This window comes from Ascaphus truei, chromosome 18 (assembly GCF_040206685.1).
Source record: "Ascaphus truei isolate aAscTru1 chromosome 18, aAscTru1.hap1, whole genome shotgun sequence".
In the NCBI taxonomy this organism is placed as follows: Eukaryota; Metazoa; Chordata; class Amphibia; order Anura; family Ascaphidae; genus Ascaphus; species Ascaphus truei.
The window spans coordinates 39,663,002-39,690,318 of NC_134500.1; the positions used below are offsets into that span (position 1 = coordinate 39,663,002).

Sequence of the window (27,317 nt, forward strand, 5' to 3'; positions counted from 1 at the left end):
ATGTGCCTGGCTGCTAGGCGCAGGAGGGATCAAGAGAAGCAAATCAAGGTCCTACAGGACAAGCTGGCGTCCTTATCAAAGGCGCATAAACTATATAGAAACGCGGACACGCTGCGAGCATTAGCAGATATCAAACAGCAATTGAACATCAAACTAGCCTCCCAGGCAGAAAAGGAGATGAGCTGGTCCAGGCGTAGGTACTTTGAAAAGGCGAACAAACCAGACACCCTACTGGCAAACAAACTGAGAAACAAAATCCCTAATTACCATATACAAACTATTCGCACACAAGGGGGAGACCTCACTTCCAATCCTGAGCGGATCGTGGCGGAATTCAAAAACTACTACGAGACACTGTACGATGGAGGTAAGGTCATACACAATCAAAAGACGAGGGATAATCTAGGGGAATTCTTAAAAGAAGCCAAATTGCCGACACTGAGCATGGTGGAGAAAGAAGCGTTACAGTCGGACTTCTCTTTAGAAGAGTTAACAGAAGTTGTAAAGTCACTTAAACCGGCCAAGGCGCCCGGGCCAGATGGCTTCTCCAACTTATACTATAAAAAATATTTGAAAAAATTAGCCCCACACCTATTGAAGCTCTTTAACTCTATACTACATGGGGCCTCATTCCCAGCCCAGATGCTGCAGGCGTCAATCTCCCTGATCCATAAACCTGGCAAGGACCCGGCAGACTGCAAGAGCTACCGGCCCATCTCATTGATTAACACGGATAACAAAATTTTCTCCAAATTACTAGCCAATAGAGTGGGTACCGTCCTGCCCAGGTTAGTTCATCCGGATCAGGTCGGGTTTATCGGAGGAAGGCAAGCGGCAGACAATACCAGACGGATAATAGATCTGATAGATTTGGCACAGAAACAAAACATCCAGTCAATGGTATTAAGTCTGGACGCTGAAAAAGCCTTCGATAGAATAGATTGGCCCTATCTGAGGAAGACGCTTGGAGCATTCGGCTTTGAGGGACGCCTCTTGGAGGCCATTATGGCACTCTACGAGGGGCCAGCGGCAAGGGTAAGGCATCAGGGTTTCTCCTCCGAGCAATTCCTAATTAAGAGCGGCACGCGCCAGGGATGCCCGTTGTCCCCCTTGTTGTTCGCCCTATGCGTGGAACCCTTGGCGGCACATATCAGAAACAACCCGGATATTACGGGACTAACTGTAAAAGGGCAATCACACAAAGTGGCGCTCTACGCAGATGATGTGATCCTGACATTGTCACAACCTCTCACCTCCCTGCCCAACGTCTTCTCAATTCTGGGGACCTTTAGACAAATTTCAGGGTTCAAAATTAATCAGGCCAAATCGGAAGCCCTCAATATAAATTTACCCAAACAAGTAGAAAAATTAATCGCTCTAAATTTCAATTTTATGTGGCAACCCTCTATGATCAAATATTTAGGGGTATACATCACAAAAGAATATAAGGCTTTGTACAAAGCTAACTATCCCAGGTTGTTTCGGACTCTTCGTGAGGATATCGGGAAATGGGCGGAGTGCAGTATCTCGTGGATAGGCCGCATACACAGTGTTAAGATGAATCTCCTGCCACGGGTGCTGTACTTTTTCCAGGCCCTCCCGATCCCCCTGGTAAGAGAAGATATCCTCTCGCTACAGTCCCTGATAACAAAATTTATCTGGAATAGGAAAAACCCGAGAATTAATAGAGCAATCTTGAGGAGGCCGACCTTGAGAGGAGGGTTGGGGGTGCCATGTCTGTTCGCCTACTACAAAGCAGCGCAACTGAGCCAAATTGTGCAGTGGCACACAGACCCGAATCTTCACCGGTGGGTAGCATTAGAAAAAGAATGTTGCTCACCAATAGATATTAAGAATCTAATTTGGCTGCCCTGTAAGAGTCGGGCCATAATGCAGACACCTCTGCAGACCATGGCTAGCTCCTTGAAGGTCTGGGACGCAGTTAAGCTCAAATGCCATCTCACGTCCCTACACTCTCTAATGACCCCTATCTGGGGGAGCCCAAACTTTGCTCCAGGGATGGATAGTACGATCTTTTCAAAATGGATCCAAGCAGGATATCTCCGTCTGAAAGATCTGGAGGGCAGACTACACATAAAAACATTTGATCATATTAAAGAAGAGAAAAATTTGCCTAACACGGAATTTTTTAGATACCTCCAGATTAGGGCCTTCTACAATGAAGCCCCTATTCGGCCTCAGAGAACAAATTTTGAGCAGCTCTGTTCAAGAGATACGGACACAAGGGGACTAACGTCTAGAATGTACAGGGAAGTAGTGTGCCCGGAGACGGACGATCAACCCAGACTTTCATACATGAGACAGTGGGAGGCAGACCTAGGTGGGACTTTAGAGGACGAAGACTGGGACAGGATCCTGCAGGTGGCGGCCAAAAGCTCCATCTGTACCACATTAAAGGAGAATGCATATAAGGTCCTGATGAGGTGGTATTATACGCCCGCTAAATTATCTAAATTTGTCAAAGGCTACTCCCCACTCTGCCCCAAACAGTGCGGGGAGAGAGCGGACCTGTTTCATATGCTGTGGTCTTGCGCAATGATAACCCCCATTTGGGAGGAAATTAAGGATTGGCTCCAAAGACTATTGGATGTGGAGATCCCCTTAGACCCGTGGCTATTCCTATTAGGCAGACGAGTCGAGGGGCTCTCAAACGCCACACATAAATTAATAGCACATCTGGCCACTGCCACCAGATGCGAGATCGCAGCAGTATGGAAACAAACAGAGATTCCAATTCTCCCGAAGATTAGAAACAGAATTTGGTTTGTGTGTCGGATGGAACAGTTGACGAGTCTGGTCAACGACACCGGCTCAAATTTTCTAAAAGTCTGGGAGCCTTGGTTGGCACAGACAGACATCCCGGGAATAGATATCACCACAATTCTGCAATGATTACCGGTAAATGCATTCTCCGGTAATGAACGGGATCCTTGACAGCTTAGTGACCGTAGGCCCAGAGCGGGTGTGAGACCCAGGCAATGGGAGATATATGGAGGTGAAGGCGACCGGTGGGGTCTCAGGGGGAGCAAAAGAAGCATAGTACACGGTAGCCCACCTGACAGCGGCAGTTTGGATCGTTCACGGAGCATCCCCCCCCTCCTCCTCTCCCTTCCCCAGCCCTCCCTTCCCCCCTCCCTGCCCCAGTATCCATTGGGCATGTCTTCCCCCCCTGTTCGTCTTGTGAGTCTAGTTCGTCAAAATTTTGGAAGGTTTGTATAAAACAAAAATGAAAGCTTTTATTATGGTGATATATTTGGAGATAATGGAGAGTGTTACCATGTAAGATGTATTTCACCCAATAAAACCAAAGTTATAAAAAAAAAAAAACAGAAAACGTAAGCTCAATTTAAGCTAGATTTCAAGCACACACAAATGAATCTGATCTGCTTTCTTGCGGTCAGAAAAGCTGTTTCAGGAACCGATTGTAAGAGTTCCATAGTGTAGTGGTTATCACATCTGCTTAACAAGCAGAAGGTCCGTTGTTCAAAACACAGTGGAACTATGTCGTTGTCTTGTCTTTTATGCATAAATGTACGTTTTCAAACAAGATATTGTGACGGCAACGGAAATCTTGAATCCAGAAATATTGATTATGGTTTTAGTATCCTTTCAGACAATTTTTTCTTTACCAAACAGTGTAAGATTCTTGTTTGTTCAAGTGTACTTTTTGAAATATATATTATTAAACAGAAAACGTAAGCTCAATTTAAGCATGATTTCGAGCACACACAAATTAATCTGATGTGCTTTCTTGCGGACAGAAAAGCAGTTTCAGGAAACAATTTTAAGAGTTCCATAGTGTAGTGGTTATCACGTTTGCTTAACACGCAGAAGGTCCTGGGTTAAAAACCCAGTGGAACTATGTAGTTGTCTGGTCTTTTATGCATAAATGTACTTTTTCAAACAAGATATTGTGACGGCAACGGAAATCTTGAATTCAGAAATATGGGTTATGGTTTTAGCATTCTTTCAGACAATTTTTTCTTAACCAAATAAAGTAAGATTCTTGTTTGTTCAAGTGTACTTTTTGAAATATATATTATTAAACAGAAAACGTAAGCTCAATTTAAGCAAGATTTCGAGTATACACAAATGAATCTGATGTGCTTTCTTGCGGACAGAAAAGCTGTTTCAGAAAATATTTTTAGGAGTTCCATAGTGTCGTGGTTATCACGTCTGCTTCACAAGCAGAAGGTTCTGGGTTCAAAACCCAGTGGAACTATGAAGTTGTCTCATCTTTAATGCATAAATGTACATTTTAAACAAGATATTGTGACGGCAACGGAAATCTTGAATCCAGAAATATTGATTATGGTTTTAGTATCCTTTCAGACAATTTTTTCTTTACCAAATAGTGTAAGATTCTTGTTTGTTCAAGTGTACTTTTTGAAATATATATTATTAAACAGAAAACGTAAGCTCAATTTAAGCATGATTTCGAGCACACACAAATGAATCTGATGTGCTTTCTTGCGGACAGAAAAGCTGTTTCAGGAAACAATTTTAAGAGTTCCATAGTTTAGTGGTTATCACGTTTGCTTAACACGCAGATGGTCCTGGGTTCAAAACCCAGTGGAACTATGTAGTTGTCTGGTCTTTTATGCATAAATGTACTTTTTCAAACAAGATATTGTGACGGCAACGGAAATCTTGAATTCAGAAATATGGGCTATGGTTTTAGCATTCTTTCAGACAATTTATTCTTAACCAAATAAAGTAACATTCTTGTTTGTTCAAGTGTACTTTTTGAAATATATATTATTAAACAGAAAACGTAAGCTCAATTTAAGCAAGATTTCGAGCATACACAAATGAATCTGATGTGCTTTCTTGCGGACAGAAAAGCTGTTTCAGAAAATATTTTTAGGAGTTCCATAGTGTAGTGGTTATCACGTCTGCTTAACACGCAGAAGGTCCTGGGTTCAAAACCCAGTGGAACTATGTAGTTGTCTGGTCTTTTATGCATAAATGTACGTTTTCAAACAAGTTATTGTGACGGCAATGGAAATCTTGAATTCAGAAATATGGGCTATGATTTTAGCATTCTTTCATACAATTTTTTCTTTACCAAATAGAGTAAGATTCTTGTTTGTTCAAGTGTACTTTTTGAAATATATATTATTAAACAGAAAACGTAAGCTCAATTTAAGCAAGATTTCGAGCACACACAAATGAATCTGATGTGCTTTCTTGCGGACTGATAAGCTGTTTCAGGAAACAATTTTAAGCGTTCCATAGTGTAGTGGTTATCACGTCTGCTTCACAAGCAGAAGGTCCTGGGTTAAAAACCCAGTGGAACTATGTAGTTGTCTCGTCTTTTATGCATAAATGTACTTTTTCAAACAAGATATTGTGACGGCAACGGAAATCTTGAATCCAGAAATATTGGTTATGGTTTTAGAATCCTTTCAGACAAATTTTTCTTTACCAAATAGAGTAAGATTCTTGTTTGTTCAAGTGTACTTTTTGAAATATATATTATTAAACAGAAAAGGTAAGCTCAATTTAAGCAAGATTTCGAGCACACACAAATGAATCTTATGTGCTTTCTTGCGGACAAAAAAGCTGTTTCAGAAAACATTTTTAGGAGTTCCATAGTGTAGTCGTTATCACGTCTAATTAAAACGCAGAAGGTCCTGGGTTCAAAATCCAGTGGAATTATGTAGTTGTCTGGTCTTTTATGCATAAATGTACGTTTTCAATCAAGATATTGTGACGGAAACGGAAATCTTGAATCCAGAAATATTGGTTATGGTTTTAGAATCCTTTAAGACAATTTTTTCTTTACCAAATAGAGTAAGATTCTTGTTTGTTCAAGTGTACTTTTTGAAATATATATTATTAAACAGAAAACGTAAGCTCAATTTTCAAACAAGATATTGTGACGGCAACGGAAATCATGAATCCAGAAATATGGGTTATGGTTTTAGCATCCTTTCATACAATTTTTTCTTTACCAAATAGAGTAAGATTCTTGTTTGTTCAAGTGTACTTTTTGAAATATGTTTTATTAAACAGAAAACGTAAACTCAATTTAAGCTAGATTTCAATCACACACAAATGAATCTGATGTGCTTTTTTGAAGACTAAAAAGCTGTTTCAGAAAACTTTTTGAAGAGTTCCATAGTGTAGTGGTTATCACGTCTGCTTAACACGCAGAAGGTTCTGGGTTCAAAACCCAGTGGAACGATGTAGTTGTCTGGTCTTTTATGTATAAATGTACGTTTTCGAAAACAAGATATTGTGACGGCAACGGAAATCTTGAATCCAGAAATATTGGATATGGTTTTAGTATCCTTTCAGACAATTTTTTCTTTACCAAATAGAGTAAGATTCTTGTTTGTTCAAGTTTACTTTTTGAAATATATATTATTAAACAGAAAACGTAAGCTCAATTTAAGCAAGATTTCAATCACACACAAATGAATCTGTTGTGCTTTTTTGAAGACTGAAAAGCTGTTTCAGAAAACTTTTTAAAGAGTTCCATAGTGTAGTGGTTATCACGTCTGCTTAACACGCAGAAGGTTCTGGGTTCAAAACCAAGTGGAACTATGTAGTTGTCTGGTCTTTTATGTATAAATGAACGTTTTCGAAAACAAGATATTGTGACGGCAACGGAAATATTGGATATGGTTTTAGTATCCTTTCAGACAATTTTTTCTTTACCAAATAGAGTAAGATTCATGTTTGTTCAAGTGTACTTTTTGAAATATATATTATTAAACAGAAACCGTAAGCTCAATTTAAGCAAGATTTCGAGCACACACAAATGAATCTGACGTGCTTTCATGCGGACAGAAAAGCTGTTTCAGAAAACATTTTTAGGAGTTCCATAGTGTAGTGGTTATCACATCTGCTTAACACGCAGAAGGTCCGTTGTTCAAAACACAGTGGAACTATGTAGTTGTCTTGTCTTTTATGCATAAATGTACGTTTTGCCTGTTTGCGGCCCTCAGGGACTGGAATTGTGCAAGTCCTGTGTGTGTACACATAGTTAAAACATTCTATATAAATACAAGTTAAAAAACACACAACAACATCTCCTTTATTTAAGTACAGCAGGTCAAAACATGTACAATACAGTTCAGCACAACAGTATGGTCTTACCTGTGATTAAAAAAAATCTTTATTCATAAAATACAGTATACAAAACGCAACATCTCCTTTATTAAAGAAACATACAGTATACAGTACAGTGGGATGGTGTGCAAAACAGTCAGTCAGGCCTGCACCACTACAGTCCTCGAGGGCAGCAAACAGGCCCAGTTTTCAGGACAACCTTGAAAACCGTGCCTGTTTGCGGCCCTTAGGGACTGGAATTGTGCAGGTCCTGTGTGTGTACAGCAAGTTAAACAGTAAGTTAAATACAGTACAGCAGGTCAAAACATCTCCTTTATTTAAGTTCAGCAGGTCAAAACATGTACAGTACAGCACAGTTCAACACAACAGTATGGTCTTACAGTTCCCGTGATTAAACCAGAAAGTCCACCACATTGTCCGTCCACGGCCGATTCCTTGCATGGCGCAAAACGCCATTAATGCAGTCTTGAACGCCTTTCATTACAGGATCTGTAATTGGATAAAAGCACCGCATTTCATCCAGAATGTTCTTTCTTAAATTGGCAGGAAGCGCCTTTTTTACGTGATTTCCTTCGTAGTTCACTCTGATGGCCCAGTCCCAGTACAACGAGTAGGGAACATGGTGCTTAAAAAGTAACAAGGCATACTTGTGGGGTGCACCAGCACTCATCACCCTATACTTCTCCCTGAGCGCCGGTGGCAGATCGCACAGGGTGATGTCGGGAACCGTATTGATGCGAGCAAATGTAGGTCTTCTGCGTGCGCGTGTGCTTGAGGCGACGAGCGATGGTAGGTTGTCTGGGAGGAAGCTTTCCTCCGGTCTTGGTCGCCGTGTTGTCTCCTGGTGTGGTCTTGACGGGGTTGTCATGTCCTCCTCAACGGCATACATGTACACTACATCTTCTGGTGGAGGGGGTGGGCTTGGTGATGAAAGGGGGTCGATGCTCCCATTCATCACACCATGTCACCCCCCTACTCCGGCGTTGGGGAAACAGAGGCATTAACACCGAGCAAATGATGTATACCCGCTATGTCAGCCTCTATCTTCTCCATCCGTCGATCCATCCGTTGATACATATGTTGCATCCGTTGATCTATATCTAGCATCTGTCGATCCTTATGTATCATCCGTTGATCCATATGTAGCATCTGTTGCTCCACATTTAGCATGGTCTTCAGAAGCAAATCTATCTTTGCTAGCACAATAGAGTTCCCGGGGAGATCCACACTTATCCCATTCAGCATCCAGTCTAACGAGCCGCTTCTTGTACATGGCGTGTGGACATCTGGGTGGATGGGTGCAACAGAGGATGAGATGAGGATTCCATGGAGAGAAGCGGCAGCGTCGTCGAAGAAGGGTGGAGGAGGTGACCTGTGGATATCCGGTAGAGGAGAAGCGGCAGCGTCGTCGAAGAGGGATGAAAAAAGTGACCTTTGGATTTCCGGGCGAGAAGTAGAGTCATCTAAGAGCAAAGGAGAAAGTGACCCGTGGATTTCAGAGGTAGCGTCGTTGGATAGAACTGGAGATGATAGCCTGTGGGTTTCCGGGAGGGCGGCGGCAGAGTCGTCGAAGCGCATGTGAGGAAGTGGTCTGTGGATTCGATGGGTTGGCTGCCATTCGTTTTGCGTCGCGAGTACATCACCGTATATCTTCTTGACATAATAAGGCTGACGTCTATGAAAACCCTTAGCCTTTGGGTCAGCAGAAGGTTTTCTTTATTGGCCTTAGCCTGTCGCTTTTGCCTTGGCATGGAAACGGCAACCGCCTTTTGCTTTTTCTGCTTGACAGGCACGGCAGAGGCGAGTGGGTTCCTGCATCCGTAGAATCGGGGTTGATCCATGGAAGCAGATGGCATACAGTAATGCAGTATCTGGACAAGGGAAAGTTCAGATAAAGATCATCGAGTGGTGGGCTATGCAAAGTGTATAACCTTTTATGCATGGCGGCGAGGTACAGGTGTTGAAAGTTGGCATACTCTAATGTGAGTCATTACAGTATAAATACACCCTCCATTTTGTGGATTCACTGCACATTGAATACACATCGACTAAACATCGAATATACATTCCTGTGTTTGTATTTCTTTCTACTCGCAGCAATGGATATGTATAAACCAAGTATCATCTGCAGATTATAGTATTGGCAGATATACCCTGCTCAAGCGAATGAAGAGGGATTAATACCCCAAACAGTATAGGGGAAGGGTGGTGCTCACAGGGAATAAATGATAGACTAAGTGAGAGGAAAGAAAGAATCCCTATATTGTGGCACTTAGGGAGTGCACCCAAGCTAAAACTTAATATTTATTGATTAATCTTAAAATGATAACTGTTTGGAATAACCATAGATGCAGGACAAATTGTTATTAAAATAAATAAAAAACCGGAGAGGTGGGGTAGTACATAGGGGAATTATATATAAACCCTCTTGTCAGTCTGTTAGCCCTTGAATGGTTTGTAAGTGTTAGAGAAGTATCACACAGGTAAGTAAGGTGAGGATAATGTTATATCACTGATCCCTTGTGGGAGCAACCATAAGCTTACAAAGGAGAGAATGAATATAGCTATACAGATAGACACATATGTTTAGGGAAGCTATAGAAATAGCCCCAAGTCTATCTTCAACAGTTTTATTTTGCCGCATACTGTATTAATAGAACAATATATTGTATCCTCTTGATCTACTGTCTCTAATTTTTTTACTTACCGGAATGTTTTTCTTTACATTGTAGGGAGACAACTCTTCTGGTGGACAAAATAAGTGAGGAGAATGACGAGAGGAGTGCATTAAGGGTCAAATACACTCTGCAGGAAAAACACAATCTCATTGTATCCGAGACAAGCATAAAGAAGATGAGACGCAGCATTGGACGGAAATATGGACGTGTGAGGTTAGTACTGGACAGTACAGAAGGTAAAAGTGTTGTTTAGGAAACTGTACTGTACCGCTAAAATTATTTATTCCTTGTCATTACAGAGCGTACCCCATGATAAGGGACGCAAACAAAATCAAAAGAGTGGTCCAGGCCCAGGCATGGATCGACAGTGGGGAAACATTCCAGGATTGCATCTTCACTGACGAGTCTACTGTGTCACTGGAGAGATTTGCACGATTTGCATTCCTCAAAAAAGGCCGCATATCTTTGAAGCCGTGGCCAAAACACCCCGTGAAGCTGCATGTGTGGGGTGCCATCTCTAGGCGTGAACCAGGATGCATTGTCATCTTTGAAGGTAAAATATATCAAATATAATGTAGCCTTATGCACTGTACTTTACTAGTGTAGCCTTACTGTATGCACTGTACTGTACTATTGTGCAGTTTTTTGAGCACTTTTCTTTTCTTGCTATAGGAATCATGAATAAAGCTTTCTTCCACGACAACATTGTCCCTGAGATAGTGCAATTCATCACACGCGAGTTCCCGAATGATCACTGCTACTACCAGGACAACGATCCGAAGCACACCGCGTCAACAGCGCATATCCTTGAGCGCGGTATCAACTGGGTGAAGTCGCCAGCGGAGTAAGTGCGGTAACCGTGCCTCATTTGTATCCGACAGTTTTTACTGTGTACTGTATCTCTTAAACTAATTGTCCTTTTTTTCCAATGACAGATCGCCAGACTTCAATCCGATCGAAATGGTCTGGCATCAGCTGAAGGACCATATCCGGAAAGTGACGAAACCCTCCAAAAAGGACGAGTTGTTGAAAGGCATAATGAGTTTTTGGAACGATGTACTCACCGTTGAACGCTGCAATAAATATATAGACCATATTGTCACTGTGTTGCCCATTGTGATCGCGCGTAATGGGCAAGCATCAGGAAAGTAGTACTGTGCTGTAGTATTGTAAGTACAGTATGATACAGGTAAGTATGGCACAGATTTTTTCTTTCCCAATAGTCAGAGTATACAGTAGCTACAGTTTTTCCTTTACAGAGAGAGCAGCACCAGCCATCAGGTTACAGTACAGAGTATACAGTAGTTCCAGTATAGACTAGTTTGACAGTAATTCAGTAACTGCCTACTAACTGCTCCATTTTTTTCTTTCCAGAGAAAGCAGCACCAGCCATCTACTGTAGTACTACACATCACACAATGCCATAATACAGTACGCACATAACTGCACTAATTTTTTGTTTTCTTGTCGATTCAGGAAAAAAGGGTGGCCTGGGAGGAGATGGTTTTGTGTCCAGTCTAATCTGTTTGTACAGTAAAATGTACAGTATATAAACAGCAGTAATGATGTACACAAAACCTCTCCTCTCTCAGTGAAATACTGTACTGTACACAGAATGAGGAACAAGATAAAGACGGAAAAAACAATATATATATATATATATATATATATACATATATATATATTGTTTATATATTGTATATATATATATTGTATATAATACATTACAGTATATATTATTAAATAATATTCTTATAAATGTGCATTATTCATGTTTCCCCATGTTTTAGAAATGTTTTAGAAATGTTTATCCAATTTCAATCTGCCAAAAGAACTTAATAAAGACTGCATTATGTATTATTCATGATTATTTTTTAATTTGTATTTTTTGGTTCCTGATAAAATAAAATAAATATTTATTCACATTTCTGCTAGTCATAATCATTTACAACAACCACAGCCCCCCCCCCACCCCTACAGTACACCATTGAATCAGTTAATGGTTTATTTAACTCTCAATTCTCACAATGCTGTGCAAATCGGATTTACATTTCAAAATCGAGAAGGGATTTTCCAAAGCGTTACCGTAAACAAAGCCTCAAAGGGTTGGGGGGGGGGGGGTGATTACATGCAGGCACACTGAGGCTTTGTAGGTCGGCTATGGACGGATAAAGAACACAATGGCAATATTCAGAAAATTAACGACTCTGTGGAGAGAGGGGGTTGGGTGACTCATGCGCCGTAAGCAGCAAGCTCCCATCTCTAAAAGGATTAGAGTACACGCAGGCGCAGTGAGGCGATTGACGCTCGGCTAGGGATGGATTAAAAACACAATGACTAACTAACTTCAGAAAATGAAAGACTGTGGAGGTGTCTGTCAATAAGAGTTTGTGTGTGCGTGGGGGAGGGATGAAGGATTAGTTGTGCAGCAGTTCAAAGAATTAACATACTGTACTGTACGGTAGAGTACAGTAATTTCAAAAGGCAGTTCATCATAATAGTGTAATTTGATCCCTACACCCCCCAAATACAGTACATAAAAAGCACACAAATCAACCATGTGCAGACCAACGCACAGATTTAATATAGCAATATCAAGATTGTTTTTGCAGGCTTGGGGATAAAATAACAGTTAAAAAATCATAATTTAAATTTTTTCGGGGGGCACTCAAGCAAGCAGTGGTGGGTGAAGTTACAGGCGCATCTCAAAGAGAATTACACGCAGGCGCAGTGAGGCTTTGTAGGTCGGCTTTGAATGGATTCAGAACAGAATGGCAATATTCAGAAAATTAACGACTCTGTGGAGAGAGGGGGTTGGGTGACTCATGAGCAGTAAGCAGCAAGCTCCCATCTCTAAAAGGATTAGAGTACACGCAGGCGCAGTGAGGCGATTGACGCTCGGCTAGGGACGGATTAAAAACACAATGGCAAGATTCAGAAAATTAACGACTCTGTGGAGAGGGGGGGGTTGGGTGACTCATGCGCAGTAAGCAGCTAGCTCCCATCTCAAAGACAATTACACGCAGGTGCAGTGAGGCTTTGTAGATCGGCTATGGACGGATTAAGAACACAATGGCAAGATTCAGAAAATTAACGACTTCGTGGAATTTCAAATCCTTGAGCTAGTGTTCGTGGGGGTGGGGGCTGCAGGGTACAGCTGCATGAAGTTCAAAGATAAAGACATACTTTGATTTCAAAAGGCAGTTCATCATAATAATACACCCCTAAATACAGTACGTAAAAAGCACATAAATCAACCACGTGCAGGGTCGCAGTCAAAAGCTACAGCACAGATTGAATATCGTAATACAGTAAGATGGGTTTTGCAGTCTCTTGTGAAGAAAAAAAAAATTACAATGAAAATTTGAAAAAAAAATTTGGTCACTCACTCAGGCAAGCAAGCAGTGGTGGGCGAAGTTACAGGCGCATGCACAGTAAATTCCTGCTGTCAAGCAGGAATGTGATTGAAACCAGACACACGTTCAAAGGTATGGTGTGGGAGAGATGTACTGCATTGCACAGAAGATAAGAAGTTGAAATACCCTGAAGTGCAGTTAATTATCCTGAGCGAGGGGAGAGCGCTGTATATGCTGAAATGTGACACTGTTACAGTACTGTACACGCCTATGCGTTTCAACAATTTTCAAATGTGACATACCGTACAGCAGCACAGAACTGCAAATGCATGTATACTTTAAATATGCAAATTTACAATTACTGCGCGCGCACACACAGACTGTGTACTGACGTAGGTTGAACCGCGAAGGTATTAGACTTCCAAGACAACAGCTCGCAAACGCCCCCCTGAGTTTTTACACGGCATTGCAGTATTGCAGACAGCGAGAATAAAATGCTAATATCACGAGCTCGAAAATAACGTAGTTCACTCCGGGCGAAAACGACAAAAAAACGCACCTAATCGGGATAATCTGAGAACCGCAGATCTAGCCGTCTTAGACTCAGATCGGCCGCACTGTATATTACAACAGTATACATATTTTGTATATTTATATTTATATTACAACAGTATATATATTTTGTATATTTATATTTATATTACAACAGTATATATATTTTGTATATTTATATTTATATTACAACAGTATATATATTTTGTATATTTATATTTATAAAACAACAGTTTTATATTGCTGCATATTAATAGAACAATATATTGTATCCTGTTCATCTACTGTCTCTAATATTTTTACTTACCGGAATGTTTTTCTTTACATTGTAGGGAGACAACTCTTCTGGTGGACAAAATAAGTGAGGAGAATGATGAGAAGAGTGCATTAAGGGTCAAATACACTCTGCAGGAAAATCACAATCTCACTGTATACGAGACCAGCATAAAGAAGATGAGACGCAGCATTGGATGGAAATATGGACGTGTGAGGTTAGTACTGGACAGTACAGGAGGTAAAAGTGTTGTTTAGGAAACTGTACTGTACTGCTAAAATTATTTATTCCTTGTCATTAGAGAGCGTACCCCATGATAAGGGATGTAAACAAAATCAAAAGAGTGGTCCAGGCCCAGGCATGGATCGACAGTGGGGAAACTTTCCAGGATTGCATCTTCACTGACGAGTCTACTGTGTCGCTGGAGAGATTTGCAAGCTTTGCATTCCACAAAAAAGGCCACATATCTTTGAATCCGCGGCCAAAACACCCCGTGAAGCTGCATGTGTGGGGTGCCATCTCTAAGCGTATACCAGGATGCATTGTCATCTTTGAAGGTAAAATATATGAAATATCATGTAGCCTTATGCACTGTACTTTACTAGTGTAGCCTTACTGTATGCACTGTACTATTGTGCAGTTTTTTGAGCACTTTTCTTTTCTTGCTTTAGGAATCATGAATAAAGTTTTCTTCCAAGACAACATTGTCCCTGAGATAGTGCAATACATCACACGCGAGTTCCCGAATGGTCACTGCTTCTACCAGGACAACGATCCGAAGCACACCGCGTCAACAGCGCATATCCTTGAGCGCGGTATCAACTGGGGGAAGACGGGGGGTTGGGTGAGTCATGTGCAGTAATCAGCTAGCTCCCATCTCAAAGAGGATTACACGCAGGCGCAGTGAGGCTTTGTAGCTCGGCTTTGGATGGATTAAGAACACAATGGCAAGATTCAGAAAATTGACGACTCTGTGGAATTTCAAATCCTTGAGCTAGCATTCGTGGGGGGGGGGCACATGGTACAGCTGCATGAAGTTCAAAGCTAAAGACATACTTTAATTTCAAAAGCAGTTCATTATAATAATACACCCCTAAATACAGTACGTAAAAAGCACATAAATCAACCATGTGCAGGGTCGCAGTCAAAAGCTACAGCACAGATTGAATATCGTAATACAGTAAGATGGTTTTTGCAGGCTTGTAGAGAAAATAAAAATAAAATTACAATAAAAAAAATGTTTTAATTTTTTTTTGGTCACTCACTCAGGCAAGCAAGCAGTGGTGGGCGAAGTTACAGGCGCATGCACAGTAAATTACTGCTGTCAAGCAGGAATGTGATTGAAACCAGACACACATTCAAAGGAATGGTGTCGGAGAGATGTACTGCATTGCACAGAAGATAAGAAGTTGAAATACCCTGCAGAGCAGTTAATTATCCTGAGCGAGGGGAGAGCGCTGTATATGCCGAAATGTGACACTGTTACAGTACTGTACACGCCTATGCATTTCAACAATTTTCAAATGAGACATACTGTACAGTACAGCACTGCAAATGCATGTATACTTTGAATATGCAAATTTACAATTACTGCGAGCGCGAAAATAACGCAGTTCACTCCGGGCGAAAACGACAAAAAAACGCACCTAACCGGGATAATCTGAGAGCCGTGGATCTAGCCGACTTAGGGCTCTATGCAGTAAGCGCCAAAAAAGTGCAATCGCCAAGGGTACCTTATCGGCATGATTCTGGCGATTTTCCCTCTCCGTATGCAATAAGTGCCGAATCCCTTCCGAATCAAGCAAAAAACATTTGCTCCCACTTTGCCGATGATTTGCCGATCACACACAGGTGTATCGGCGTGCATGGCGAGGTGGTGTTAGGTTCGCCAATGAAACTTCTTGCTGAATCTGCCGAAGCAAGCATGTTTTTGATTGAGCGGTCCATTTAAAGGCAGCGTGTATTTTTATTCATTCTCTGTGTTGCTGGGAGTGCGAGTGGTGCGAGTGGTGTTGCTGTGAGTGTGACTGGTGTTGCTGGGAGTGCAAGTGGTGTTGCTTGGAGTGCGAGTGCGAATGGTGGCTCTGTTGCTGGTGCTGCTGGGGTGTCTGGTGGTGGGGTGGTTGCTGCTGGCCCGCTTTTGGAGTCTCTTCCATTGGAAAAAGGAGAGTCCAGTCAGAAGCAGCCAAGCTCTGGGTCTGCACGTATTCGGAAGAAACGTGTGGAACGGCCACGTAATCCTCGGTTCAATGAACAGGAAAACACAGTTCTTGTCACAGGGATTCTCTAAGTCTATCTTTGCATTCATTCTTCAAAGACATGTTATCCTAGGTCATGTGAGATGTCTTAATATCAAAAGATTATTATCTCTATCTATCAATAAAAGTAAATTGTTACACACATATTCCTTCATGCTTTAGAACGACCATAACAATCGGTCTCAAAATGTTGCCAAAGTTCATACAATATTCATGCAAGCTTCCTTACATTTCTATGTTTACACGTAAATGCTCATGTGGTACACATATTACACCTAAACCAGCATGTTTGTTATCTCTTGGAACAGGTAGCAGTTTAGGAAACTGATCGTTTTTATAATAATAATTTACGTCATATATTTTGTATGTATTTCAAGGGCGGACAAGTTCAGCATCAAAAAAAGAAATGTGGGATCAAATAACCTTGGCTGTGTCTGCGTGGGAATCATGTCAGGGACCGGGCGAATTGTCGGAAGAGATTCGATGATATCAGGGCAAACTTAAAGAAAAAAATACAAGCACAACGGATGCATGCTTCTGGCACTGGAGGTGGGCCGCCAGCACAAGCTCTAATCTTAACACCATTGGAGGAGCAGATGCGGGAAAATTTTCTTCCTGTCGTCGTGGAGGGTTTGCCCGGGGACAGAGATATCGGAATTTATTCTGCTCCATTTCCACCAGGTGACAAATTTGACTGTACTAGGCGTGTCGTAGGATACAGTTCTAATCTATATTTCCGCTGCTACGTATACTTTCTTCCCAATATAAGCATACCTACATATATATCTGTATATATGTCTCTCTCTCTATATCTATATATCTATCTATCTATATAGATTTATATCTAGTTGTCCTACAAAAAGTAACAATTAATATATATGGTGGCAAAAGGTGGCACTGAGTGCTCATTTGCATGTCATTTCCCAGAATCCCTTGCTGCAGTGGAAGTGCTGTATGCTGAGCGATGATGGGGAAAGACAGGGTTGCAGACATGCAAATGAGCATAAGACATGCAAAAGACATGCAAATGAGCATACAGTAATATTTACAGTTGCTATATATATATATATATACATAAATTAGTGATAATCTATGTTACACCTATAAACAGGCCATTGCTGCCTCATCAAGTCTTGCATGGAAGATAGTGCATTCAAAGGCGAACATTTATAATTTGCACAAACACATTTCATTATGTTTAATTAAAGCTCTTTTTTTGCTTCATGTAGTATACTGAGAGCATAAATAGGAACATGTACCATATGGTATTTAATTGTGTTCATATGTAGCTCACTTCAGATTTGACTTTCGCTCATGTACCTGTGTGTGAAACCAGCAGTAATTAATATGTCATCACAGCATAGAGGAGAAAACAGGGGGTGGGGTTGGGCACCGAGCCAGATCACAGGGTCATGTTACAGTCAAGTCTTTTGGGACGCCTTACAGGTGGTAGAAACAAATAAAAGGTCAGGGTGCTGTCACGTCTTGGGGGAGGGACTACAGTTGTTAGAAGCTGACAAGGTGAACAGAAGTTCATCACATTCATTTGAAATGGTAATTCTATGAAGACTTTCACCCACCAGCCCACTATATGCACTGGCGACACACTTTATTCGAGCTCGGCTAGTCCCACGAATTCGGGTATACCCGGGTGTATTGAGGTTTGTGACTGTTTTCTGCCCGAGTGCATTGAGGTATTTTCCAAGCAGGGATTGAAGCATTTTATTCCCCCTGGCTGCAATACTGCACAGTATATATATATATACTGCATTACAATTCATGAATTTATGCCATCTGGTAGACACGCGAAGCATTGCAGCCTATTAAATCATAATCATTATCATTTAACAGATCAGCCGCCCGTCAGCCAGGCATGAACCCAGGCTGGGAAGGCAAACGCAACGGGGCTTGTCAGAGGTGAGGAGCGGCGCATTCCAGGTATCTGCCAGGTACATACTGGGTATTTGCTCGAATAAAGTGTGTCGGTGCAGTATGAAAACGTACGTTACTCATATCTAACTCACATCTCGTAACCTTATAGAAACGCCACATTATCACACCAGTAGCATCTGTGAGCGACACATTGCATGTGTTGATGAGTGTCAGCCACATTGAGCGCTACACCTGCTTCTCTTAAATGTTCCCACAGATCACTAAAAACATTCATTCACATTTCCACAATTAGGTACTGAATTATAAGCAGAGTCAACTTTGCTGTCATGGTAGTGATGTATATTATTATTGTTAGATTACTACACAACATATGCAGTGTATGTACAACAGAACACTTAATTTTGCAACGCATTCCTGCATGAACATTGTATGTTGTATGGTGTATGATTTTTACAATAAATGTGCCAATTAGGTTCACATGTACATTGATGTTAAGATAGATAATGTACAGCTTGCCAGAAACATCTTTTCATTTCATTATGTGATGCTGATATTTAGCCATAAATACTCCAACTACACAAACTGTATGTTAATTATGTACACATGTCAATAAAATTCTTATGTTATTCTTCTATATAGTTGCTCCTGAAGCTCATTTGTCACCTGACACTGAACAAGTCTCATCACCTGGCTCATCAAGCTCATCATCAAGCCTGGAAGGGAAGTGTATGAGGTGCAGGACATCTAATGTGTACATTTCTAGATGTTATTTTGCCATGCGAAATAAATGCCTTTCACATGGAATTAACTTCAAATCAGTTATTGTCACACAATATGTAGTTTTTAATGTCAACATGTATTGTGTGTGATGTAAACTATCAGCTACGAGTTGTGAGGTTACAACAACCTTTCATTCATTCTTCTTTCACACTGAGTCGAAACATAATTGTTACTTCAAACAAACTTTTAATTTGACACAACTGAAAACTTATGGAAACATGTTATGTGTTACACTGTGAGAACAACTCTCATTATATTGATAAACAACAGAAAGTTCCATGGCAGTTCATAATGTCTTCATTTATTTGTAGAAGCAGATGTTGCCACTGAAGGACAAATTCACTCAAGTGACCATGAAGATGTTCCCACTCGTCGATTAACCCAGCATTCAAGTCCTCCTGCTCGTGACACCTACTCAGCTATTGCAGCTTCTGAAGAAAGAATCTTGCTTGAAGAAAATCGTCGCCATTCAGAAATGATGTCAGTGCTTGAAAGGATGATATCACAGCAGGAAAGGACAATATCACAATTGTCACAACTAGAAAGAGTCATCATCCAAGTTCCTAAAGAAATACAAAATGTAAACAGGACATTACAAGCAATAGTTGTGAATCTAAGCCAAGCTAATCAGTTGAGAATTACTGCAAGAGAACAACAATTCCACTTTACCCCATCTGAGTATGGATCTTTACATGCTGCTAGTTTTTCTCCTGAGTCATCAGTTCTTCATTCCCCAGTTCTGGATGATACCGGTACAGTAGGTGCAAGTTCTGTGCAGGTCCCTGTCAACATCCAAACGCTTACATCAGTTCAAAATCTGGAACGGACACCTACAAATGACACACGAAAAAGAAAGTTAGGCCAACAATTACTACTAACCAGCTTTTGGAACAAGATTAAAACACCAAAAAAGGAAACTGCTCCACCATCAGTCATGCAATGTTTACCAACTGGTTCACAACTGGCACAGCCCACACCCAGTGCCCCTGAAGTGCCACAGCCCACACCCAGTGCCACAGAACTGCCACAGCCCACACCCAGTGCCACAGAACTGCCACAGCCCACACCCAGTGTCACAGAACTGCCACAGGCCAGTACAAGTCGTACAGTTAAGGCCAAATTACTTGGCAAAGGGAAAAGGCAAAGACAACAGCCAACAAGCAGGCCTGTGACTCGCTCTCAAAAGGATAAACAGAAATAAAGAATCAAATTCACTAAATGTTTTTCTTGTCCTGGTGGTGTTTACTGCAGAATATTTCATGCATACTGTATATATGATCATGTACAGATGCTTGATAACATTCAAGTATGTCCTTGTACACATGAAGGTTTAGAAATATTCACTGTCTGAATTAAGGCATATTTTAAAACATATGATTATGTATTAATCATCAGTTGAATAATGGTACAACATTACACAGTTGCCATGTTTATAGAAGCTGATATTCACTTAGCTCTTGTTCAACATTAGATGTATGTGGGTTTGTTTGGTAATGTAGATAGTCATTGCATGCTAATATTATTGACATACAACTTTAAGTAACTATCCATATAACAGCTGTGACAGAAACCAGGGGTTGGTAATAAACTCCATATACAGGGCTCCCAGGATACTGAACAGTTTCTGTCCTGTCTAAGCTGAACAGGGCAGCCTCGTGGTACAGGCACTCCATTCCACAGTTTGTCTGCTGCCTGTTTTCTGTCACCTGTCATGCTGATTAGAGTTCAGGTATATAAGACCTGTTTCCTGTTTCCTCTGGGCCCCGCCCAAGAGCCTGGAAGGCTGCTGAACTGCAGAGGGGTGAGAAAGCCTCTTTCCCAAATCGCTTCATTCATTCTGTTAGTTTGTCTAAAGACTGCAAAGGTACTTATTTTGTTGGTGGAAGTGGACAAGCCACTTCCAACTCTGAGTCAGGGACATCTAAGTTTAAGTTATCGCTCAGACGAGCAGCTTTTTGTTTGGCTTTGTTTTCTGTTTAAACTGTGGCAGTCTCAGTGCCTGGGACTGAATAAACCAGGCATAGCCTGTTTAAAGGAACAGTACGTGACGTCTCATCATTTAACCTACCCTAAAAGACCGTGTTCTAACAGTCCCGGACAGACGGCGGAGCCCCGGAGTAAGCCGTTTGTCACATATGGTGGAGAATGCGGGCAGAACACTAAAAGGTCTGGGGGTTAAAGAACTTTAAAGGAAAAAAAAAAAAAAAGGGTTTTTTTTTCTCTCTCTCCAAACAAGATGGAAGACGTGGTGAGTGCGCTGGTACGCAATGTCGCTGTCCAGAGAGACGCGAATGAAGCCCTGCAACAGGCGAATGCAAACCAGCAAGAGACAAACCGCTTGCTGAAAGAGGAGCAACAGCGGTTCGCTCAGGGCTTACAGCAGGAACTCGAGATCCTGAGGGAGACTATCAGTAACCTTCCACTGGCAGCGGCAGCCCCAGTTCCGAAAATGACCAGGGCAAGCCACTACCTTCAGAAGATGGGACCCTCGGATGATGTGGAAGCCTATCTTCTCACGTTTGAACGCATGGCACAGAGAGAGGGATGGCCAGAAGCTGAGTGGGCTGGTCTAATCGCACCCTTCCTAAGCGGCGAACCCCAGAAGGCTTACTTTGATCTAGAGCCAGCCGAAGCTAACGTCTATGCCAAATTGAAGTTCGAGATCCTCGCCCGCCTCGGCGTAACCACGGCTGTTCGCGCCCAAAGGTTTCACGCATGGTCCTTCACGATGGATAAAGCCACCCGAAGCCAGATGTATGACCTCATCCACCTCGCCCGGAAGTGGCTACAACCCGAGATCAACTCAGCAAGCCACATCGTGGAACGGTTGGTCATGGACCAGTTCTTGAGGAAACTTCCCTCTGCCTTACGCCATTGGGTCAGTCGGAGTGACCCCCACAATGCGGATGAGCTTGTGGCCCTCGTAGAAAGGTACAATGCAGCAGGAGAGCACCCGCAACCCACAGTTGTGGAGCAACCCCACTACCCGAGGTTCCAGGACTCTTCCAGAGACGGTAAAAGGGTACCGGGGTTAAGGGGAGCTGAAGAGCGGCGACCACCTTCACGCAGCACCAGCAACAGTGGTTCGCACACTAAGGGCAATAGCCAACATGGGGAGCCGGGAAAAGGCTCTAAGTGGGACACAGACTATGTACCTAAATGTGTAAATTGTCATGAGAGGGGCCACACAGCAAAAATCTGCCCACTAAATGAGGAGCCCATGCAATGCAACAGCGTGGAACCTTATTCGCTGTTGTCCCAATGTATGGGCCCTAGCCCAGAGGACCCCTTGAATAACCATCTGTGGGCATTTGTAAAGGTTAATGGTAAGAGGGTTCGGGCACTTCTTGACTCTGGGAGTATGGTCACACTAGTGTCCGAATACCTATTGCCCATTAAGAAGAAACAGGTAAACAGTTCACAAAGAGTGGCAATTTGTTGTATACATGGGGATAATCATGAATATTCCACTGTTGATGTTTTTTTTGAAACAGAATTTGGTTCTTTAGATTTCAAGGTGGGTGTTGTACCCAAACTGGCACATGATGTGTTAATAGGGACCGACTTTCCCCATTTTCTAAAAATGTGGTCCCCAGCTCAGAATAGCGCCCAGAGTTCAATAGCAGACCATAACGAAGTGTTAGAAGAAACAAATCCTTTCCCTTTTTCAGAAATGGAGGTTGACGAGGGCCCAAATAAGAAAGGGGAAAAGGAGGAGTGCTGTGAAATTCCCTTCCCCATCACTACTTTGGTAGGGAATACCCCAAATCAAGATGTTGATCAGGCACTTACCACCCCAGTACAGGATAAGACCCTCGCTGACCTAGAGGTCAGTCCTGGGAGTTTTAAGAAGGCCCAGTGGGAGGACCCCACATTAGCGGTAGCAAGGGGAAATATACGGGACCAGAATAGTACTCATGGCCAACCAGATAGGTCACTTGCTTACCCCTACTTCGAGGTAGAGAACGACCTAGTATATCGGGTTGATAAAAGAAAATCAGTTACAACTAAACAATTGTTGGTACCACGGACATTCCGTAACGTAGTATTACACCTCGCACATAGTCATCCATTGGGGGGACACCTAGGGGTGGAAAAGACAAAAGAAAAGGTTCTCCGAAGCTTTTATTGGCCTGGGGTTCTGGCAGAAATTACAAACTATTGTTCCTCATGCCCAGAATGTCAGATCACCGCCCCGTTCAAAGCATACCGCAGCCCATTGGTACCCCTTCCCATAATAGAGGTACCATTTGACCGGATTGCTATGGATCTAGTAGGACCCCTAATAAAGTCTGCTAGGGGACATCAGCATATATTGGTAATATTAGATTATGCTACCCGATATCCGGAGGCAGTTCCCCTACGTAGCACCTCTGCTAAAAACATAGCAAAAGAGTTAGTACTTCTGTTTTCCCGGGTCGGAATTCCTAAAGAGATCTTATCTGACCAGGGAACACCATTTATGTCCCAAGTAACAAAAGAGCTATGTAAACTCCTAAAAATCAAGCATCTCAGAACCTCAGTCTATCATCCACAAACAGATGGTTTAGTGGAAAGGTTCAATAAAACCTTAAAGAGCATGTTACGCCGGGCGGTCGATAAGGATGGGAAAAACTGGGACTGTTTGTTACCATACCTGTTATTTGCCATTAGGGAAGTTCCCCAGTCATCCACAGGCTTCTCCCCGTTTGAACTATTGTATGGCCGACATCCAAGGGGCTTACTGGATATAGCCAAAGAAACTTGGGAACACGAGGTTACCCCTTACAGAAGTGTAATAGAGCATGTTGCCCAAATGCAGGACCGCATTGCTGCAGTCCTACCCATAGTGAGGGAACACATGGAGAAAGCTCAAGAAGCACAAAGGAATACGTATAATAAGGGTGCTAGGGTCAGAATTTTTTTTCCAGGTGATAGGGTACTAGTTCTGGTTCCCACCGTGGAGAGTAAATTCCTTGCTAAATGGCATGGGCCATATGAGGTCTTGGAAAGAGTGGGAGAAGTAAATTATAGGGTAAGGCAGCCAGGTAGGAGGAAACCTGAGCAAATTTACCATATAAACCTACTCAAGCCCTGGAAAGATAGAGAGGTCTTGTTAACCCTAGTACCCCCAGGTCCGTCAGAGAATCAAGAAACTGACCCAGAGGTTAGCATAGCTGAAACACTGTCCGTGCATCAGAAACGAGAGGTCCAGAGTTTAGTGAGAAGGAACAAAGAAATCTTCTCTACACAGCCAGGTAAAACTAACGTAATTAAACATGACATAGTCTCTGAACCGGGGGTCCGAGTTAACCTTAAACCGTACCGAATCCCAGAGGCCAAGAGAGAGGCTATAAGTTTAGAGGTTAAAAAAATGCTAAAACTAGGCGTAATTGAGGAATCCCAAAGTGGGTGGAACAGCCCTATAGTTTTAGTCCCAAAGCCAGACGGTACAACAAGGTTTTGTAATGACTACCGGAAACTAAACGCGGTGTCAAAATTTGATACTTATCCTATGCCCAGGGTGGATGAACTTGTAGAGAGACTGGGCAAAGCCCGATATCTCACAACCCTAGACCTAACAAAAGGGTACTGGCAGGTTCCCCTCACAGAAAGGGCAAAAGAAAAAACAGCCTTCTCAACCCCAGACGGCCTCTTTCAATATAAGGTGCTGCCTTTTGGCTTACATGGAGCTCCCGCCACATTCCAAAGAATGATGGATAAAATTTTAAAACCACATGTTCGATACGCTGCCGCCTACCTGGATGATGTGGTAATCCATAGTGAAGATTGGCAGTCCCACCTTCCAAAGGTCCAAGCTGTGCTCGACGCAGTTCGGTCTGCTGGACTAACTGCTAACCCCGCTAAATGCACTATTGGTCTGGAGGAGGCCAAGTATCTGGGGTATTCTATTGGTAGAGGGTTACTCAAACCACAAACACTCAAAGTAGAGGCGATACAAAATTGGCCAAGGCCAGTCACAAAAAAACAAGTAAGAACCTTTTTGGGGTTAATTGGCTACTATAGGAGGTTTATTCCCAATTTTGCAACTAAGGCAACCCCACTAACCGACCTCACAAAAGCAAGAGGACCTCTAATGGTAAAGTGGTCCCCCGAAGCCGAACAGGCCTTTAGAAGCCTGAAAGAAGCTCTCTGTGCCCAACCAGTGTTGGTCACACCTGACTTCTCCAAAGAGTTCGTAGTCCAAACCGACGCATCTGAGGTAGGGCTGGGGGCGGTACTCTCCCAGGAGTCTCAAGGGGAGGAGCACCCCATCCTTTATTTAAGTAGGAAACTAAATCCCCAGGAGAAAAATTACTCCATAGTCGAGAAAGAGTGTCTCGCAATAAAGTGGGCTGTAGAGACACTCAAGTATTATCTGTTGGGGAGAAAGTTCCGATTGGTCACAGATCATGCACCCCTTACCTGGATGTGTCAAAATAGGGAGAAGAACGCTAGGGTGACCAGGTGGTTCCTAAGCCTACAGCCCTTTAAATTTTCTGTGGAACACAGGTCGGGGCACAAACATGGCAATGCCGACGGGTTGTCAAGGATGCACTCCCTAATATCCATGGTCGCTCACCCCTCGAGGTCTGAGCTGGGGGGGAGGATATGTGACAGAAACCAGGGGTTGGTAATAAACTCCATATACAGGGCTCCCAGGATACTGAACAGTTTCTGTCCTGTCTAAGCTGAACAGGGCAGCCTCGTGGTACAGGCACTCCATTCCACAGTTTGTCTGCTGCCTGTTTTCTGTCACCTGTCATGCTGATTAGAGTTCAGGTATATAAGACCTGTTTCCTGTTTCCTCTGGGCCCCGCCCAAGAGCCTGGAAGGCTGCTGAACTGCAGAGGGGTGAGAAAGCCTCTTTCCCAAATCGCTTCATTCATTCTGTTAGTTTGTCTAAAGACTGCAAAGGTACTTATTTTGTTGGTGGAAGTGGACAAGCCACTTCCAACTCTGAGTCAGGGACATCTAAGTTTAAGTTATCGCTCAGACGAGCAGCTTTTTGTTTGGCTTTGTTTTCTGTTTAAACTGTGGCAGTCTCAGTGCCTGGGACTGAATAAACCAGGCATAGCCTGTTTAAAGGAACAGTACGTGACGTCTCATCATTTAACCTACCCTAAAAGACCGTGTTCTAACAGTCCCGGACAGACGGCGGAGCCCCGGAGTAAGCCGTTTGTCACACAGCATACATCTTGATGTTGTGTTTTTTGGTGTCTTAACTCTGTAACACATTACTTACTTTCATCTTCTTTTATACTTCATAATGTTGCCATGTGATCATGTATGAGTTTTGGTTAGAATAACAGATCTGTTAGTGTGTATTAATATATCTGTAGTCTCTATGGATATATGTACACACACACACACACACACACAGTGTGTGTGAGTTTAATATATACAGGTAAACCCCGTTATAGCGCGACCCGTTATAACGCGAAATCGGTTATAACGCGGTTTTCACGTGGCTCCCGTTTAAAAAAAAAAAATTAAAGAAAAAAAATGTAATTTTTTTTTTTGCACACTGCACACACTACACTCTCTCACTGCACACACTCTCACTGCACACTGTGCAGCCGGAGTTTATTTGCAGAAACACTTTCGACCACCCGTATCCCATCACCAAGCTCATGTGGATCCCTGACACCAAGGGGGTGTGTCCCGACCTGCTAGCCACCAGCGGGTACTACCTGCGCGTCTGGAGGGTGGGGGAGACAGAGACGCACCTGGAGTGTTTACTGAACAACAACAAAAACTCCGACTTCTGCGCCCCCCTGGCCTCCTTCGATTGGAACGAAGTGGACCCCAACCTGCTGGGCACGTCCAGCATTGACACAACCTGCACTATCTGGGGCCTGGAGACCGGGCAGGTGCTGGGCAGAGTGAACCTGCTGTCCGGCCACGTGAAGACACAGCTGATCGCCACGACAAAGAGGTGTACAACATCACGTTCAGCCGCGCGGGCGGGGGCCGGGACATGTTCGCCTCGGTGGGGGCCGACGGTTCGGTGCGGATGTTTGACCTGCGGCACCTGGAGCACAGCACCATCATCTACGAGGATCTGCAGCACCACCCGCTGCTCCGGCTGTGCTGGAACAAGCAGGACCCCAACTACCTGGCCACCATGGCCATGGACGGGATGGAGGTCGTCATCCTGGACGTTCGCATACCGTGCACCCCCGTGGCGAGGCTCAACAACCACCGCGCCTGCGTCAACGGCATCGCCTGGGCCCCGCACTCCTCCTGCCACATCTGTAACACAGCTGACTATCACCAGGCCCTGATATGGGACATACAGCAGATGCCGCGGGGCATCGAGGACCCGATCCTGGCGTACACCGCGGAGGGCGAGATCAACAACGTGCAGTGGGCCTCCACCCAGCCCGACTGGATCGCCATCTGCTATAACAACTGCCTGGAGATCCTCCGATATTTTAAGTAG

General features: G+C 43.0%; 1 non-coding gene and 1 pseudogene across 1 annotated transcript; both read left to right on the plus strand.

Annotated features, from left to right (window-relative positions):
• LOC142469215 (DDB1- and CUL4-associated factor 7 pseudogene) lies at nt 1-27,317 on the plus strand (annotated as a pseudogene).
• TRNAV-AAC (transfer RNA valine (anticodon AAC)) lies at nt 4,890-4,962 on the plus strand. Its single transcript has one exon. It is a non-coding gene; the product is annotated as a tRNA-Val (tRNA).